The 18,419-nt window shown below is 37.2% G+C and overlaps 1 pseudogene; it reads left to right on the top strand.

Annotated features, from left to right (window-relative positions):
- Positions 1-16,569: 16,569 nt before the first annotated feature.
- LOC114275558 (UDP-glycosyltransferase 91A1 pseudogene) lies at positions 16,570-18,212 on the top strand (annotated as a pseudogene).
- Positions 18,213-18,419: the final 207 nt, after the last annotated feature.

Here is an 18,419-nt window from a genome sequence, read left to right as displayed (position 1 = left end):
TTTGTGAAGTAATCTGTTGCTACCAGCAAGTACTTCCTTTGCCCAGTTGCTTGGGGCAACTGCCCAATGAGATCCATGCCCCATTGGGCAAATGGCCATGGACTGGATACAGGGTTCAGGTTAGCAGCTGGTTGGTGTATCAAAGGTGCGAACCTTTGGCATTGTTCACACTTCTTCACGTAGGCTTCTGTATTTTTTTGCATATAGGGCCACCAATACCCCTGGGTAATGGCCATGTGAGCTAGTGATCTGCCCCTAGCGTGGCTTCCACAAATCCCTTTATGAATTTTATATAGAAAATCTTCAACCTGCAAAGGGTGTACGCACCTTAAAATGGGTCCAATGAAGGACCTTCTGTAGAGATGTCCGTCCGCTGTCAGATTGAACCTTGCCGACTTTAATCTGACCTTTGTGTGTCCTTATGGTCTTCTGGGAGCTTTCCCTCTTTTAGGAATGCAACAATTGTATCCATCCAGTTTGGTCCCAAGTCCACACACATTGCTTCTTATTCTGTGATCGGTTGTTCTATGCTCGGGTTTGACAGATAGTCAATCATTATTGTCCTTGTTTTTTCAGTTTGTATTGAACTTGCCAAGTTGGCCAATGCGTCGGCGTGGTTGTTATCATCTCGACTGAATTGAAGAAGTTGACAGTTGCGAAACAAGGCTGCCAGCCTGATGACTTCCTTTGCATATGCTGACATCCTCTCGTCTTGGGTTGCGAACTCTCCTGTTGTCTGATTCACTATAAGTTGTGAATCGCAAAAAATTATTACCTCATTTGCTTCTGCTGCCACTGCTATCTTTAGTCCTACAATCAATGCTTCGTATTCTACCTCATTGTTCGAGGCCTTGAACCCTAATCGAATAGACTGTTCCAATATTTCCCCATCAGGAGATATTAACACTACTCCTGCCCCCGCTTCTTGCCAGTTTGAGCTCCCATCGACAAACAGGCGAAAGGAGTCGCCGATGTAAATGCTGCAGGGTTTGAGTTTTTCCTTTCCTTATTCTTTTGCCTTTGGCTGGGCTTTTCCTTGTTTGCTTGGACATCGTTCATCTTGGCTCAACGGAGCCTGATGTTCGATGGATTCTGGCGTGAATTCGGCCACGAAGTCGGCTAAAACTTGGCCCTGAATAGCTGTTCTCGGCCTGAACTCCAGGTCGTACTGGCCTAAGGCCACTGCCCATCTTGCTATTCTTCCAGTTAAGTCTTCTTGTTGTAACAAGGACTTCAATGGGTGCTCTGTTAGCGCTATAATCTTGTGTGCTTGAAAGTAATGGTTCAGCTTCTTTGAAGCCATTACTAAGGCCAGCATTAATTTCTCTAGTGGTAGGTACATTGTTTCTGCATCGGCCAAGGTTTTGCTTATATAATAAACAACCTTTTGATCCCCTTTTTCCTTTCGGATTAGCACTGCACTTACTGCGCGTTTTGAAACTACCAAATACAAAAATAGTTCTTCTCCAGGTTCAGGTGTTGAGAGGACTAGAGCTGTGGTCAGATATTTCTTTAGGTCGGCCAAAGCGGCCTCACATTCCTCAGTCCATAGGAAGTCCGTGGCCTTCTTCACCAGGTTAAAGAAAGGTTTACATTTGTCTGAGCTTCTGCTGATGAATCTGTTTAGGGCTGCGGTCCTTCCAGTTAGCATCTGCACCTGTTTTGCCGACATTGGGCTCTTCAACTCTAGGATGGCCTTGATTTGATCTGGGCTGGCCTCAATACCCTTTCTTGTTACCAGGTATCCCAGAAACTTACCTGATCCAACTCCAAACGCGCATTTTGATGCGTTGAGTCAGAGCCGGTATGTTTTGAGTATATCAAAGACCTCTTTTAGGTCGGCAAGATGACCCTTAAGCTCCTTGGTCTTCACGACCATGTCATCGATGTAGACCTCTACTGTTCGGCCAATCAGGTGTTTGAACATTGTGGTTACCAGCCTTTGGTAAGTTGCTCCTGCGTTTTTCAACCCGAAAGGCATTACTCTGTAACAGTACAGGCCTTTTGGGGTGATGAATGCAGTTTTTTCTTCGTCTAGGGGGTACATGGCGATCTGGTGGTACCCCCTGTAGGCGTCTAGAAAACTCATTCTTCCATGCCCTGAAGTGGCATCTGCTAGCTGGTCAATTTTGGGCAGGGGAAAGCTGTCATTGGGACAGGCTTTGTTGAGGCTGGTAAAGTCTACGCAGACCCTCCATTTACCGTTCTTCTTCTTTACCACCACTGTATTGGATAGCCATGTTGTGTAGTGTACTTCTCTAATGACCCTCGCCTCCAGAAGTCTGTCTACTTCTTCTTCTACTGCTTCAACGTGTATCAACGTCGGTCTTCTGGCTCGCTGAATTATAGGTTTGGCCGATCTGTCAACATTCAGTTTGTGGCAAGTGACCTCGGGGTCAATGCCAGGCATTTCGTAAGGTGTCCAAGCGAACACCTCAATATTTGCTCTTAAAAAAGTCTCCAACTCTTTTTCCTCTTCTTCGGCTAAGCTCAAGCCGAGAAGAAAGAAGCGTTCTTCATCTCCATCCTGGACGAGGATTTTCTTTAGCGCCTCTTCACTCTTCTCGGCTGGTTCTTTGCCGACGTCTTCTAGGACTTCCACGTCCTCATCTTCAATTTCTGCCTTCTCTGGCTCTCGCACGCTGCAGGTAGATTTCATCGCTTCCATGGAGCAATTCTTCGCCTGTAGCTGATCGCCTCTAACTTCCTCTATCCCATGCTCTGTTGGGAATCGCAGTAGTTGATGCAATGTTGAGGGAACTGCCCCTATTGCATGCAACCATGGCCTTCCCAAGATGATGTTGTAAGGGGAGGGTGAATCAATCACCATGAATTCTGTCTTGATCATCTTAGTGCCAGCTTGTACTTCCAAGCTTGTTGCGCCCAGTGGCCACGTCGGTGTTCCATTGAAGCCGACCATCGGGCTATTGGATTGCTCCAAGTCATCAGGATGAAGGCCCAGCTCTCTGTAACATTTAACATACATGATGTCGCAAGAGCTGCCTTGATCAACCAGGATGCGTTTCACTTGGCACTCCCCAACCTGGAGGGATACTACCAAGGCATCATTACGTGGATGCTGGACCATCTCTAGGTCGGCTTCAGTAAAGGCTATTGTTGGTCCCTGGCATTCTTCAGGCCGAAGTCTTTTATGTCCGACCTGGTTTACGTGCTGTAGGTATTTTACCTTCTGGGTCTCCCCTCGTATGTCGTTTTCGTTCACTTTTGAGTGAATTACATTAACCACCAGTGGTCCTCCTGCCTGTGGTTGCTGTGCTGGGGGAGGCGGAGCTGTTGGTGCTTGAGGCAATCTTGCCTGTTCTTCCCTTGTCTTGGCTTCATCGACAGGGTCCCTCAGATGGCCTTGCCTCACCAAGTCTTCTAAGTGTGCTTTTAGGGCTCTGCAACCCTGAGTTGGGTGCCCTTCTTCATTGTGGTAAGCACAACGCCTACCGACATTTCTTCCCATAAATTCCCCTGGTGTTCTTGTTGGTGCTCTGAAATAGGGTTGGTTTCGTATTTGATCCAGGACTTTGTGGACCGGGATTCGGAACACATTCGTCACTGTCTATTTAGCCCTCAATTCCGTTTCTTGTTTGATTGATCCATTGTTACTTCGGCTTCGCCTCGACGAGCCATTTCCTTTCTCCTGCTTTGTCTCTTTGTTTCCCGACGTATCCTCCTCGGCTCTAGCGTACTTCTCGATTCTCGCCATGAGTTCTTCCATGCTTTTTGGCAATGTCTTTGCCAAAGACTTTCGTAGTGGGCAGTCATCTTTCAGGCCGTTCTTGAAAGACACGACCGCTACCTCTTGGTTGCATTCGGGTATTCGATTGAACACCTTGTAGTACCTTTTTGCGTAGGCCTTAAGGCCTTCATCCTTGGTGATTTTTAAAGCCATTAATGCGTCGACCCTCAAGGGCTGTAGTTTGTTCGTCACAAACCTGGCCACAAACATCTCGGCCAGGCCTTCCCAAATCTTTACGCTTCCCTTCGGTAGTTTATGGAACTAATCTGATGCAATTTCCCCGAAGGATGAGGGGAATACTTTGCAGAGCAACGGCTCGTTCCCACTATATAATGCCATTGAATTCAGGTATAATCCAAAGTGAAAGTTGGGATCTGACTTACCATCATATATTTGGAACCTTGGCATACTGAATCTCTTTGGTGCTTCAAATTTGTCCAGTTCCACCGAGAATGGTGTCTTTGGCTTAACCGGGGAAGTTACCTCGGCTTTAGCATTCTGTTGCTTCCTCTTGAGGTAATCTCTCAAGTCTTCTTTACTCCTTCCTAGAGCTCGGCTATCTTTGGACTTCAATCTTTTCGGCACACTACTTTCGGCCTCGTGGTGAGCCCGTTTTGATCTTTCTCCATGGGTTGTGTCAAACCAGAGCGCCTGCCCTTGAACATGCCGATGTTCTTTGGGCTCTGGGTCCTTCGTGTGATACGTCCTTTGGGACTCCTCTCATCTCGACTCCTCTCGTCCGACTTCCCTGGAAGGTCGATGAGAGTGCCTTCCGATCCTGGTGTGCTGAGGGGCTTCGGGGATTGTTTTCCTTCCTCCATTCTGGGTATTAGTTGCTGGAATCGGCGTGTCGTGCAGCGGGTACGGTGGCTGCATGACATTGTTTTGCATCATGAAGTTGACGACCGACTGCAGGTCTGCCAACTTGTTTGCTAATTCTTTTACTTCTTCATCCCTCCGTAGGCACCTATCCCTCCATACCTGGAGGTTATTTTCGTTATAGTACTTGCTTTGGTCTGTCTTCTTCGAAGTGTCGCCCTCCTGGCCGACATCGTTCTCTCCGTGGCCCTGGTCAAGGGTTTTTGCATTGTGGTTGTTTCCTTCAATATCAAGGTCGATTGGTCGGCCACTCCCAGCAGGAGCGTCGTCCCCAATCTTTTCCTTCTGTCCGTTACTGGCCATCTATTCTTCTAAGTTCCCACAGACGGCGCCAAATTGTGTGAGTAATTTTCTTGACCACACTACCCGTTTAGTAATCAGCTAGAGAGCACCGGAAGAATAGATGGCTTCAGTTAACCTGTAACAGAAAGAAAAGGCTCCGGCGGTGGCTCTTCCACCCGGGGGCACTCCGACGATCAAGTCAGTATATCTCTCAAAGATAATCAAGTGCTAAACTCACTGCTCAAAGCATAAATTGTGTACCTTAGACCCACAGGGGTGCCTCTCTTTTATAGTTACCTTAATCCTAGTCCCACTAGAAGCCTGACTCATGTGGACTCCAATTCAGTATTTACCTTTGACTCTTCAAGAGATAAAGATAAACTCTCCAAGAGTTTTATCCTTATCTTGGCTAAATCTTGTCCCTTATCCGTTTATCTCGGATACCGATATCTTCGGAGATAACCTCGGCATAATGACCAGGACACGTGACACCTCGGCGTCACCTTGCCACGTATTGGTACTCAGAAATATATCCCCATAATATATATATATATATTTTCGTTTTACACGTATTTATAATAATTTTACCTATTTTTGTGAATTTATTATGAAATTTTGTAGTTGTATTATGCATATAAGTATCCTTTTTTTCATTTCGGATATAAATTCCGTCTCTGTTAATGGTTTTTTTCCCCCTCTTAATTTTGCTCCCTATTTCATTGATCTTGTTGAATCAATTGACTGGAGCTTACTAGCTTTAGCACATACCTAGTTCAACGCCCACGTGAATCGTGATCTTGAGAATTAACTTTAAAATTCAAAATTTCTGCTGGACCCAGATACAAACCCATTTGTAATTGCATGGCATTTCTCGACAAAGTTTCTTAGATGACAATAACACGTGACTCTCAAACTTCTAGGAGATTGAATTCCTAGAATATAATGCTACAACACTATGTAAGACCTCGTATGTAGTTACGGAGGGGGATCCCTCTAGTCTTGAGTTTTGGCCGTTGGACTTATTACTTGTTTCATTTTAATAATTTAAATTATTTATTTTTATTAAATATTTTGTATATTTTATTTAAAAAAAATTAAGTAAATTTGATAATTATAACTTGTTCAATTTATTGCATTTGTTATAAAAAACTATATAATTTATTTTTTAAAAACACAATTATTTATTTTTTTGGGTAAAAACACGATAAATTGAACAAATTATAATTGTTTGATCGATGATGAAATATACGAAGTGTCTAACAAATTGAACGGTTCAGATTATTGAAATGGAACCATGATGGACCCTACGGGTCCAAATAGAGCTCTCACATTTAGATTTTGGACTAAAAGGGATCTGCCTTTGTTATGAAAAATAAAATTAATGTAGAATGGTATGATTCCAATTAAGATTTAACTTTGCTATATACTCCTGCAAATTAATTAAACTTTCTACCAATTACACACCATGTCATACATACTCATATTGAGATTGACTACTTCAATTATGAAATGTATCACTTTTATTCATTTTGTTTGTGGATTGAAAGAGTGAAAGTGATACATTTTCATAGTTAAGAGAGTCAAACAAACGCAACCTTTACTTTTTTAGGAGAAATTACTATTTAGTTGAAATTTTATAAAATTATTACATATTCATGACAGTTTATGATTTCAATTATCAATATTTATAAAGTTTACCACTTATTTGTAAATATTTTGAAAACTCTCCCAGTCGTGAAATTTTTCCTTTGTGCAAATTACATTGATAGTTTCTACATTTTGTCTCTTATGTCATTTTAGTTCATACACTTTCAATTAGCTCAATTTTGACTTTTAATTTTAAATTTTGTATTAATTTGGTTCAATTGATAACAATGTTAGTGTTTTTAATGAAAAATTATTACTAAATTGATTGAAATTAATTCATTGAGTTGAACAAGTTTATAATTTTGTCTTGAAAAACATGACATATGTCACTTGTGCGCATATTTTTTTATTAAAAAAATGTTAACAATTATTAGTAATTGAATTAAATTGAGATAAAGCCATAAATTTATAGCTAAAACCATGCCAATTAAAATTATAAAGATAAAAATGACACAAAAATCAAAATACAGGAACTATTAGTGTAACTTTCCCTTTCCTTTTTTTTTTTTAAATTTTGAAAAATGATATACAAGTCTAGTTTTTAGACTCACTCTCTAGATGCAGTGATGTGTCAAGAAATTGATTATGTAATTATCAACCAATCATCTTTTTGACAAATCAGTAAATATAAAAAGTATGTCTAGTTTTCAAACCTAAATAGCAATCACTATTTTTGTTTTCAGTTTTTTGAAACCCCACTTTTCAGAAAATTATACTTTCTTATTTTTCGTATTTTTTTGTTTTTACTTATTTTTTTAATATTTTAAACAATTTTTTTAATTTTTAGACACACCTAACATAAATACTTACAAAATATAATTTTCGTGAAAAAATCTTTAAAAATTTCACTAAATACAAAAAATACAAAAAAAATAAAAAATAAAAATTCAGTATATTTTTCATATTTTTATATATTTATTAATTTTTAAAAATATTTTTTCACAAATATTTTACTTTTTAGATATATCTAAGTAAGATGCATTTAAAAAAGAAAAAAAAAAAAAGCTTTAAATTTTAAACATATTCACTAAAAATAAAAAGCACAAAAAATAAAAAAACTCAAGTTTAAGAAAACTGAAAGCAAACATTTGTTTTTGGCAAAGAAAAAAGAGTTTTATTAATCAATGAACAAAAGTACAACACTTGCAGTCTTATTGCTCTTATTGTTTGTGTATATATATACATATACGGTAAATTACGCTAACACCTACTAAGATTTTTATTTAATATAGATTTCTCTTCATATTTAAAAAATTATACTTATCCTATGTCATATTAAATGATATATTTGTCCCTTCACCTTGCTATAAAAAAAATAATACTGATATTTTGTTCATGTCATTTCAAAAGAAATAATAATCATCTTCTTTAATTTAACTTACACAAAAAATTGAATTTTTTATTTTTCGTGTTTTTTTTTTAATTTTTACTGAATTTTTATGATATTTAAGAATTTTTTTTTATTTGTTAGATACACCTAATCTAAATATACTTAAGAAGTAAAATATTTTGTAATTTTTTTTAAATTCACCAAATATAAAAAAATACAAAAATTCCGTAATACTGTAATAAATGTAAATGACGGTGTTTGATAATACTGTAATAAATGTAGGTGAATAGACGAGAAAGAAAATTTTTCACGACCCAAACTAGATACCCCGAGGTTCGGCGTCATGATAAGACAAAAACTGAAATCATAACAAATAATAGTGCAGAGGAGTAAAATAAAAGAGTACCAAAAGCTTTATTTAATTATAACAAAAACATATACATTGGAGCTTCTATTTAATTATATTGTCAGAGCTATATTGTCAGAGCTAAGCTATGACTATAAAGTACCTTATGCCTATCCCACGAGATGGCCCTGACACGTTACCTAAAAGTGATTAACAACTATAAGCACGTGGAAGAGTAAGAAATATTATACTGCGAGCATAAAGTTATAAAATCACCATGGATAATTATTTGGGCTAAGAAGAAAATGGTTTAGTTTGAACATATAACACTGAAATCATATAAGCAAAATAATCATAATCACGGTACAGTACAGAATAGAACAGAGAGTCAATAGATATTTAATCCCCAAGACATGGGACCTTTAGAGAGCCAGATTTTTGAGTCCCTAGGCATGAGACCTTCACAGGGTCACAAAAGTGACAACATAATAGAAGAAATAGTCAGTGGGTTCATGACAAACAAAGTGTCACATAATATGATAATTCAAAGGGCCAATGGATATTAAAATCTCCCAAGACGTTGTACCTCCGTTGTGATACTTACAAAAGCATTATTTAAAAACACATTTCACAAATAGTTTTATCCATGAGTTTCTCTTTTAAGCAAATAAGGTTCTTTTAATAATAACATACTTTAAAATTAATATAATTTGTAAAATATAATTTACATAAAACAATTTATAGTAATTCAAAATATTATAAAATTCACCTTAAATTTGATCATTTACTCTCATTTTTGAGTTTGGTCTATTCTTTCATATACCCCTCATTTATTGTATTTGTGATTTCATGTAATTCACCTATTTATAGGTGAAAAGATCCTCACTATGCACTACTATTCACTACAAGAAATGTCACTTTTGGCTGCTAAACTATTGGTCGGCAAAAGGCATAAATTTGGTCGCTGAAACGATTTACCGACCAAATATTTCTGTCGCCAAGTTCGTCGCCCATACCCTGTCGGCGATAGTATTGGCGACTAAACTTCATTTGGTCGCCAAAAAATGAAACATTTCCCTACTAAATTTCTTTTAGTAGGCAAATGGTATCTTTTCGCCACTAAAACCGTTAGTCTATGAATGTGACTTTTGCCTACCACGCTCATGTAGTCGGGGAAGGTGTTCGTTTTTGCTACGGAAATATTGGTCACCGAAAGTGAACATTTAGTTACGAATCCTTCGTTAGTCGGCAAACGTGACCTTTCCGCGACTAAATTTTTAGTCACTAAAAGTTCTACCTTAGTCGTGGTGACTTTTGCTGACTAAAACTGTTCGTAGCCAAAAACCTATTAAGATTCATTTCTTTACTTTTTGCCACCAAAAGTTTTAGTCGCCAAATGATACCCTTTTTTCCATGACTAAAAAATTTAGTGGCCAATAGTGTCTCTCTCATTCTCAAATTTTATAGTTACTAATTATTTGGTGACAAAAACGTTTTGGGTTATGTTTTTGCTACTAAATTATTAGTAGCCAAAACTTTTGATTACCTATTTGGCTACCAAAACATTTGGTGGCCAAATAATTTTTTGTTTTGTTTTGTTGTTTTTTTTTTTTTTAAAAAAAAAAATTTGTAAACAACCTGTATTCATTTATATTACAACCTGCACCCTGTATAAACAATATAATCCATCAACACTAAAATATATTATCAACCATTAAAGCATTCAACAACGTGCACACATTTCAGTTCCAAGCATCCAAAAAAGTAATCTTGAACGTCCAATTCTATATATAATACAAATTCCATATAGTCCAAGTCTAATCCAACGTCAATAATTTAAATCCATACATAATACAAGAATAACCAATTTAATTAACAAAAAGAATATATGTACCACAACAAAAATTTAATCTGTACTGCCCGAAAACTATTTTGTACCACGTGCTATGCTAATTTCTACCATGCCAAATTTAATCGGATATTTACCAGACCAAAAAATTAATTTGTTCGAACCACTATATATACAGATAGAGGTATAAAAACAATCCCCTCCCATAATTGTCAAAAAATTATATATCCACATTTGTATGTCCAAAACCATCTGCAAAAAAAAAAAAAAAAAAAAAAAAAAAATTCATTAGTTTGGTGCCTATATAGCGACTGTATTAATTTCAACTGTATAGCAACTATATTAATTTCAAACATTAAAAGCCAAGGAGAGTAATAGCTATTAATTAATGAAAGACACCCAAACATGGACGGGTAAACGAGTATTGATTCTATGAATTAATGCCAAAAGTTGTGTTTATGGCAATGCTCAGGGCCACAGTCAACAAAAGCACAAAACAATTTACCAAAAATATTGTGCCACGTTTAACTAATAAGGAAAGAGTTAAACAAACTATAGTATTACCAAAATAGTTACCCACGACATGGGTATTTCATGTTCTACCACATAAACACATTGTCGACCCCCAAATGCTTTTTTCGACTATTGTTACGACATTTTCAACTCTACCTCCCAACGTGTCTATCCCTACATGTCACATTTGTCACCGGGAAGCTTCCTGTTACGTAAAAACAATGGTTCGGGGGCTATTTTGCATTTTCGCCCCTCGAACCCCTTTTTTCGACTAAGTATATGACATTTTCAACTCTAAGTCCCAACGTAGGTGTCCTATTTACGTACCGTCCGTCCCTACATGTCACTTTTGTCATTGGAAAGCTTCCCGTTACGTAAAAACAGTGGTTCGGGGGCAGTTTTGCATTTTCGCCCCCCGAACCCTTTTTTCGACTAAGTTTATGACATTTTTAACTCTAACTCCCAACATAGGTGTCCTATTTACGTACCGTCCATTCCTACATGTCACATTTGTCACCGGGAAGCTTCCCGTTATGTAAAAACAGTGGTTCGGGGGCTGTTTTGCATTTTCGCCCCCCGAACCCCTTTTTTCGACTAAGTTTATGACATTTTCAACTCTAACTCCCAACCTGCCAGTCCTATTTACGTAATATGTCAAATCACTGTGTAATATTAATTTCATTTCGACATTATGTATGATTGAAGGCACAAAATCTATATGTTTCAAATAACTATGTAATATTATCAGATTTCGACATTATGTATGCTTGAAGGCACAAAATCTATATATTTCAAAGAACTATGTAATATTATCAGATTTCGACATGATGTAATGATTGAGTTAATATTCAAAATACCATTGTTCAAAACAACATGCTACTTTAATCGAAACATGAAATTACACTATGTTTTTTTAACATGTTGCTACTATGGTTAATATTAATCAAGTAAATGTGTTAAATAGAAATTCTATGTTAAGAAAACTCAATACCAAACTCTAGTAACTACACAAGAAATCAATTGCATAAACAACATTTTGGTAGCTTAGGAGATTTGAGTTTTTATTAATTTCTAAAAAGTCATAAGTAAGCTTTAAATTTCTAATAGGCATTGTATTCATTGATGAAGATGAGATGCTAAGATATGTATACAGTAGTCTACTGTATTGATTTGCAGTAGTCTATCTTCATTTGCATTAGTCTATGTTCATTAGCTTATCTTCATTTGCAGTAGTCTATTGTATTGATTAAAGTTAGCCCTAATGATAGGTCTTATTTTTCCCACATAATCTACCTTAACCAAAAGCAGTTCTCATAGTGTCAGTTTCGTATTCAAGACTAAACTTTGCACCAATTGAGGCAACATTCTACAAACTAGGAACTCCCAAATTGATGACATTTTCAACTCTTAAAGCGAACATATTTAAACAAAAAAAATTATACCTGTTTTCATTTTCTTGTTATTCCATTTCAAATGATTACCTTGGGGAGAGATGTGTGTGAATCAGAAGCAGTTTTCAGGTCTCCAGTAATGTAATCGGATTTATTTCACGAGTAAGAAAATCCAACACCAGCTGGGGAGTCCAAATATATGATGTTGGAAACCTAGCAGACAAAGATCATCAATTTAGGAGCTTATTTAAGAAATATGGGTAATATATGATATCACAGGGTCCATAAGTAGCTGCAGCAGTAGTACTCATCCAATAGATCATGCTGAGAAGGATCATGTAACTGTTAGGCCAGATGTGCAATGTAACTGTTAGTCCAGATATGCAGGAGAGGTTGTTAGAATGTGTTAGTTAGTTAGTTAGACTAGTTTGTTAGAAGGCACGTGTATAATAGATATTGAGAGTGTATAAAGTTTTCAGCTATAAATACTGTGCAAATCTTGAGATTTAATTGTAATGAAAAATATCTTTCAAGTACATCATCTTCTTCAATATAAATGCTATTTGACATTCAAAACAAATTTATAACCTTGGACCAACTGTATGGATTTAGATGTTGTTTGGGAAGGCTTCCCTTTGTCTCTCCCGTTTCAAAATTGAATGGTCCTGCATAATATGATCTAAAGATTGTTTCACACATTACTTGAATTAAATGAATTGAAGAGAAAAACAATTAATTTTCCAAGAATTAAGTGCTTTTAATAGATGAAAGTAGAAGAGGGTAAACAAAACCATTAAGTCTGAAATTCCATATCTTAAAAACACAGAAATTATCCCAGATCAACGAAAATCTAAACCAAAGCACAGCTATTTTATTTGATTCAAAGGGCCATTGCATCTGAATCCACAAACTAGTTATTTTGCGTAAGTTATTAGGTTGGAAGTCGTAGTCCAGGAACATAGGTTTTCTATCAATGTTTTAAAAAAATATTTTATGTATATCTTTTGGTGGGGGCATGTGATAATCAATTTGTACAGATTGTCAGCCTGTAATTTTTTTGTAGCCACTACTTTAGTTAGAGAATGGTATCTAATGCAAATTTATAATTCAATGTTAGAAGCCAAATAGTACACCCATTTACAAAGCTTCCAGAAATGATGTTATTGCAAATGACACATAAACATCACATACATTTACACTGGAGAAAACAAAACGTGTGCATCCTTAAGTTATTAGTTCCAAAGACTGATATTCCCAATATATATCATTTCACTATTTTGGAAAGAAACCATGTTGGCACTCAATGCAATGATGATTTTATTAAATTCTGCAAAGAAGGCATACTTCCTACATATACTTCCCAAAAAAACTAAATGTAATACTCAAAAGTCTTCAAGTGTTTAAGGATAGCTTGGCCACTCAAAAAGTTCAGTCATCCAAAATAGGAAAGTATGAACACAATCCAATTTATGGCATGTATTAATGTCAAAACTTTGCCAGACCCTTTCTAAACCAATGTTCTTGTTAGGAACAATCATGGAATTGTACCCAATAGTTGGATTATGATCAAATGAAGTGAAACTTATCCCTAGCATTGTCAAATCAAAGGCAAATCATTTAAATGCGCCATCATGATTATAGCAGGCCATAAGTAGTTTTGGGTAGTTTTAAGTTTTTGAGAGCATCACAACATACTAAAAAACTGGATTCTTCTCCACAGCAATAGTACAAAATCAATAAAGAAAAGAAGAAGGAAAAAAGAGTACTTTTGGCCTTTAATTATGCATGACCAGCTCTTTACTAAGAAATTAAACAACTTGACATCAAATGCTAAGATAAATTACACCCATTGTTCTCCGTTCGTAATAAAAACTAACATTTCGGCAGCATATTATCAACGACTTACGTCACTAGTCAAAATGTAAAAGAGAGCTGCAGCTGCCAAATTGCTAGGTGAGTCGTCGAAGCTGAGTCCCAAAACAGCATCTATAATTGATTTTGCCATTCTGAAAAAAAGAAGTTAAGGTGTGCAGCAGCAAATAAAGCAAAATAGTTTCGATATCCAACTATAGAACAATGGGGGGTTGATTCCAACTGCAAAGATTTAATTTCTAGATGAATACATATATGTTTTAAACCATGATAACCACTCTTCATCGTAACCTCTTGTCTACACTATACTAATGCATTGTACCCAAGAACAAATAATTGAGCATTCTAATCTATACCATCTGTATATTATATAAAGCACACACCTCAATTCAGTTTGTGTGAATTGTCACACTTCCTTCTATTCTCAAATTGCCCCAATATAAACAACCTCAGATCTTGATTTTGAATTTCATATCCCTATAATTTTTTAAGTTTTTCTTTTTGCTCCTATATTCTGATTGATTTTCATAGCATGCCCTTCGGCTATGCATACAATCTAGTAAAATTTAAGGGAAAATCTAAACACCACCTAAACAAAATCTTGAAATTGACATATCCATGAGTTCTTAGAAGCCACCGTTGCTGCACCATACAACAAATCGACAACAAATTTGACCATTCTAATCTATACTAACAAAACTTGGTCATGTACAACTATCCCTATATAACTACCTCAGATTTTGATCTTTGAATTACAAATTTTAATAATTTTCCAAGTTCTATTTTCTCCTTCTACATTCTGGTTAATTTTCATAGCACACTCATCAAATATGCTTACAAACTAGTAAAATTAAAGGGAAAATCCAAACACCACCTAAACAAAATCTTGAAAAATCTTGAAATTGACATACCCATGAGTTCGTAGAAGCCACCATTGCTGCGTCGTACTGCAAATCGACAACAACGACAGAGAGCATTCTTGCGATTGAGGCAAAATCCCTAAATTTAAAACCCTAAAAATTGGGGAAAAACACTCACAAATTGAGCTATAGTTATAGCAAAGACACGTTCGACACCAGACTTGAGCCTGGTGAGAGTGGCCTTCTTGTGGGCAACGATGAAAGGGGCGTCCGAGCTCGCCAGTGTCAAGAACAGAGCTGCTATCAGAAAGAAAGAGAGAGAGAGAGAGAGAGAGAGCTGGAGGAGGGCAGAGGTTTGATGGCGGTGATGCTCGTGTGCGATGGCGGTGATGCTCCAGTACCCGACGCCGATGGAGACAAAGGCGAGAGAGAGAGAGCTGGAGGAGGGCAGAGGCGTGAGAGAGTGAGAAAGAGAGAGAGAGAGTCACAGAGTGAGAGACAGACAAACGTATGGAAGTGTATTTCTTAAACCTTTCTTTCCCGACCAATTTTTGTAGTCGCCAATGAAATTTCCCTCCGAAATCTGAATCCCAATTTTAAAATTTTTTAATTATAATCGCCGACTAAAATTTAGTCAGTAAAAGTAAATTAATACCGACTAAATTATTTTTAGTAGCTAAAGATTATATATTTAGGGACTAAAATTTTTTAGTCGCCTATAGGATAATTTTTTAGCGACTCAGTCATTTTTAGTCGCCTATTTAGTAATTTTTTAGCTACTAATTGTATTTTAGTCGCCTATTGGGCTATTTTTAGCGACTAGCTATTTTTTAGTCGCTGATTAGGTCATTATTTAGCAACTAAGTCATTTTTAGTTGCCTATTAACTTTTTAGCTGCTGATTGTATTTTAGTCGTCTATTGGGATATTTTTAGCGACTAACTATTTTTTAGTCGCTAATTGGGTCATTTTTTAGCTACTAATTATGTTTTAGTCGCCAATAAGTAATATACGACTACTAAAAAAATTTAGTAGCTAAAATATGAAACATTGCCGACCAATTCAAATTTTAGTCGCCAAAGGGCTGACTTTTGGCGACTAAATTAATTTTAGTAGCCAAATTTGATCGCCAAAAGTGTAATTTCTTGTAGTGATTGCACCACGCCCCATAAGGTTTCTTGAAACATCAATTGGCACAAGTTTCCTACATTCATTATGGGTTGAAAAAAGTTATAATTACATTTTTTTTTAAAATTAAGTAAAGATTAAGTAAATATATTTTATAGTGTCACAAAAATGATAGTGGAAATAAAAAAAAAATTCTATTCATATATAAAAATTTATACAAAAAATATCATAAAACATTGTGATAGTGATGTTGTAAATATAAATCATTTTTATGAGTGTTTTATTTTAAAGTAAAATGTCACCATTAAGCTATATCATTGTATTTGAAAATTTTATATAAAATTTATATTTGTATATCATCACTTAATAAGAATATGTTCATATAGAATTTATTGATGAAAAATTGTAGAATGTAATCATGATGATAGGGAGAAGAAATGGTTGGAAAAAGGATAAAATGGTCATTTATAAAATTTTAAGACATGACATCAACTATTCAATAGGTAATTTGTAATTAAATTATAAACTTCAGGAAGAGAAATATAATTTTTCAAAGGTAAAAGAGAAATCTGTATTAAATAAAACCCTCACGGTTGATAGTGTAATTTATCCATATATATATATATATGTGTGTGTGTGTGTGTGTTAATGTGGTGGGGAGTTGGCCAAAGCATAACACCAGCACTGCAGGTCTAACCATGGCTTTAGAGCCTCATCTCACGTCCATGGCCGATGATGGCAAGCTACACATAGTTATGGTTCCATGGTTAGTCTTCAGTCACATGATCCCATACCTAGAGCTCGCCAAACTCATTGCACAAAAAGGCCATAAAGTCTCCTTCGTTTCCACCCCCAGAAACATCGATCGCCTCCCTAAACTTCCTCCTTCTTTATCCTCTCTCCTAAACTTTGTCAAGCTTCCTCTACCCCTTACCAAAAACCTCCCTGAAAACGCAGATGCCACCTCTGACTTACCCTACGACAAGGTTCAGTACCTCAAAATAGCATTCGATAGCATGCAAGAATCCATGGCTCACTTTCTTGAGGCTTCGGATCCTGATTGGCTGCTCTATGATTTTGCACCTTACTGGCTAGGTCCTATTGCAGCTAAGCTCAACATTTCCAGTGCCTTCTTCACTATAATGATCGCAGCTTGTATGGGCTTCCTCGGACCGTCCTCAGCGGTGGTTCACGAAAACGTTGATCGGAACAAGGCTGAGGACTATACTGTCCCTCCCAAGTGGGTATCTTTCCCTTCCACTATAGCTTTTCGGCTTTATGAAGTCTTGAGGATGATAGACAGCTTTACGGGCAACGATTTTGGTGTATCGAATTTGCACCGCCTTGCAGCTAGTGCTAAAGGCTGTGATGTGCTGGCCGTGAGGAGCTGCTTTGAGTTTGAACCTGAATGGTTACAAGTTTTAGAGGAAATTCACGAGAAGCCGGTTTTTCCAGTTGGACAACTACCCACAACGGCATACGATGAAGGGGACGATGACAACAACAACGATGCATGGAGGGAAATGGAAGAGTGGCTTAACAAGCAAGACAAAGGATCAGTGGTCTATGTTGCATTTGGGAGCGAGGCCAAACTTACTCAACATGAACTCACTGAGATAGCTCTGGGTTTAGAGCTCTCTCAGTTACCATTCTTTTGGGTTCTGAGGAAGAGACGTGGGTTGGTTGATATTGAGTTGATTGAGCTACCTGATAGGTTTGAAGAGAGAACTAAAGGAGATGGCTGATCTGCACGAGTTGGGTGCCTCAACTCAAGATATTGAGTCATGACTCGGTGGGTGGGTTCTTGACTCACTCCGGGTGGAGCTCGGTGGTAGAGGCCATATAGTTTGAGGGGGATCTTATTTTGCCGACATACTTGGCGAACCAAGGGTTGAATGCTAGGCTTTTAGAGGAGAAAAAGATAGCATACTTGATACCAAGAGACCAGCGAGGCAGGTCATTCACGAGGGACTCAGTGGCTGAGTCACTGAGGCTGGCGATCGTTGACCAAGAAAGGAATGTGTACAAGGACAAGGTTAAGGAGATGAAAGGGTTGTTTGGTAGCAGGGATAAACAAGAGAGGTACGTGGACAATTTGTTAAGTTACTTTAAAAGTCATAGGTGGCTCAAGAACAAATATGAATGGCAATGGGGCAGGGCAGGGCTGGGGAATTTGTTAAGTTACTTTAAAAGTCATAGGCAGCTCAAGAACAAATATGAATGGCAATGGGGCAGGGCAGGGCTGGGGATCACCCTCCCCATCCCTGATTCCCGATGGTATGAATTTCTCTGTCCCTGGCCCCGATCCTTGACGGGGAACCTATCACCATCTCTGTCTCCGTCCCCTAACGGGATCGGATTTCCCTGACCTCAAAAATTCCCCGAACCAAAAAAAAAAAAAAAACAGTAGCGACAACAACAACAATTCAATTCTACAACAACATTCTCAACATCAACATCATCATCAACAATATCATCAACAATAACATCATCCGCATCACACAGATCTGAGTAGAGAGAGATAGATCTAAGTAGAGAGAGAGAGAGAGAGAGAGAGAGAGAGAGAGAGAGAGAG

The sequence above is a fragment of the Camellia sinensis genome, chromosome 4 (genome assembly GCF_055761805.1).
Source record: "Camellia sinensis isolate YWXY chromosome 4, ASM5576180v1, whole genome shotgun sequence".
NCBI classification, from domain to species: domain Eukaryota; kingdom Viridiplantae; phylum Streptophyta; class Magnoliopsida; order Ericales; family Theaceae; genus Camellia; species Camellia sinensis.
Note: the sequence above shows the minus strand (reverse complement) of the source record. Positions and strands in the feature narration are given on the sequence as shown.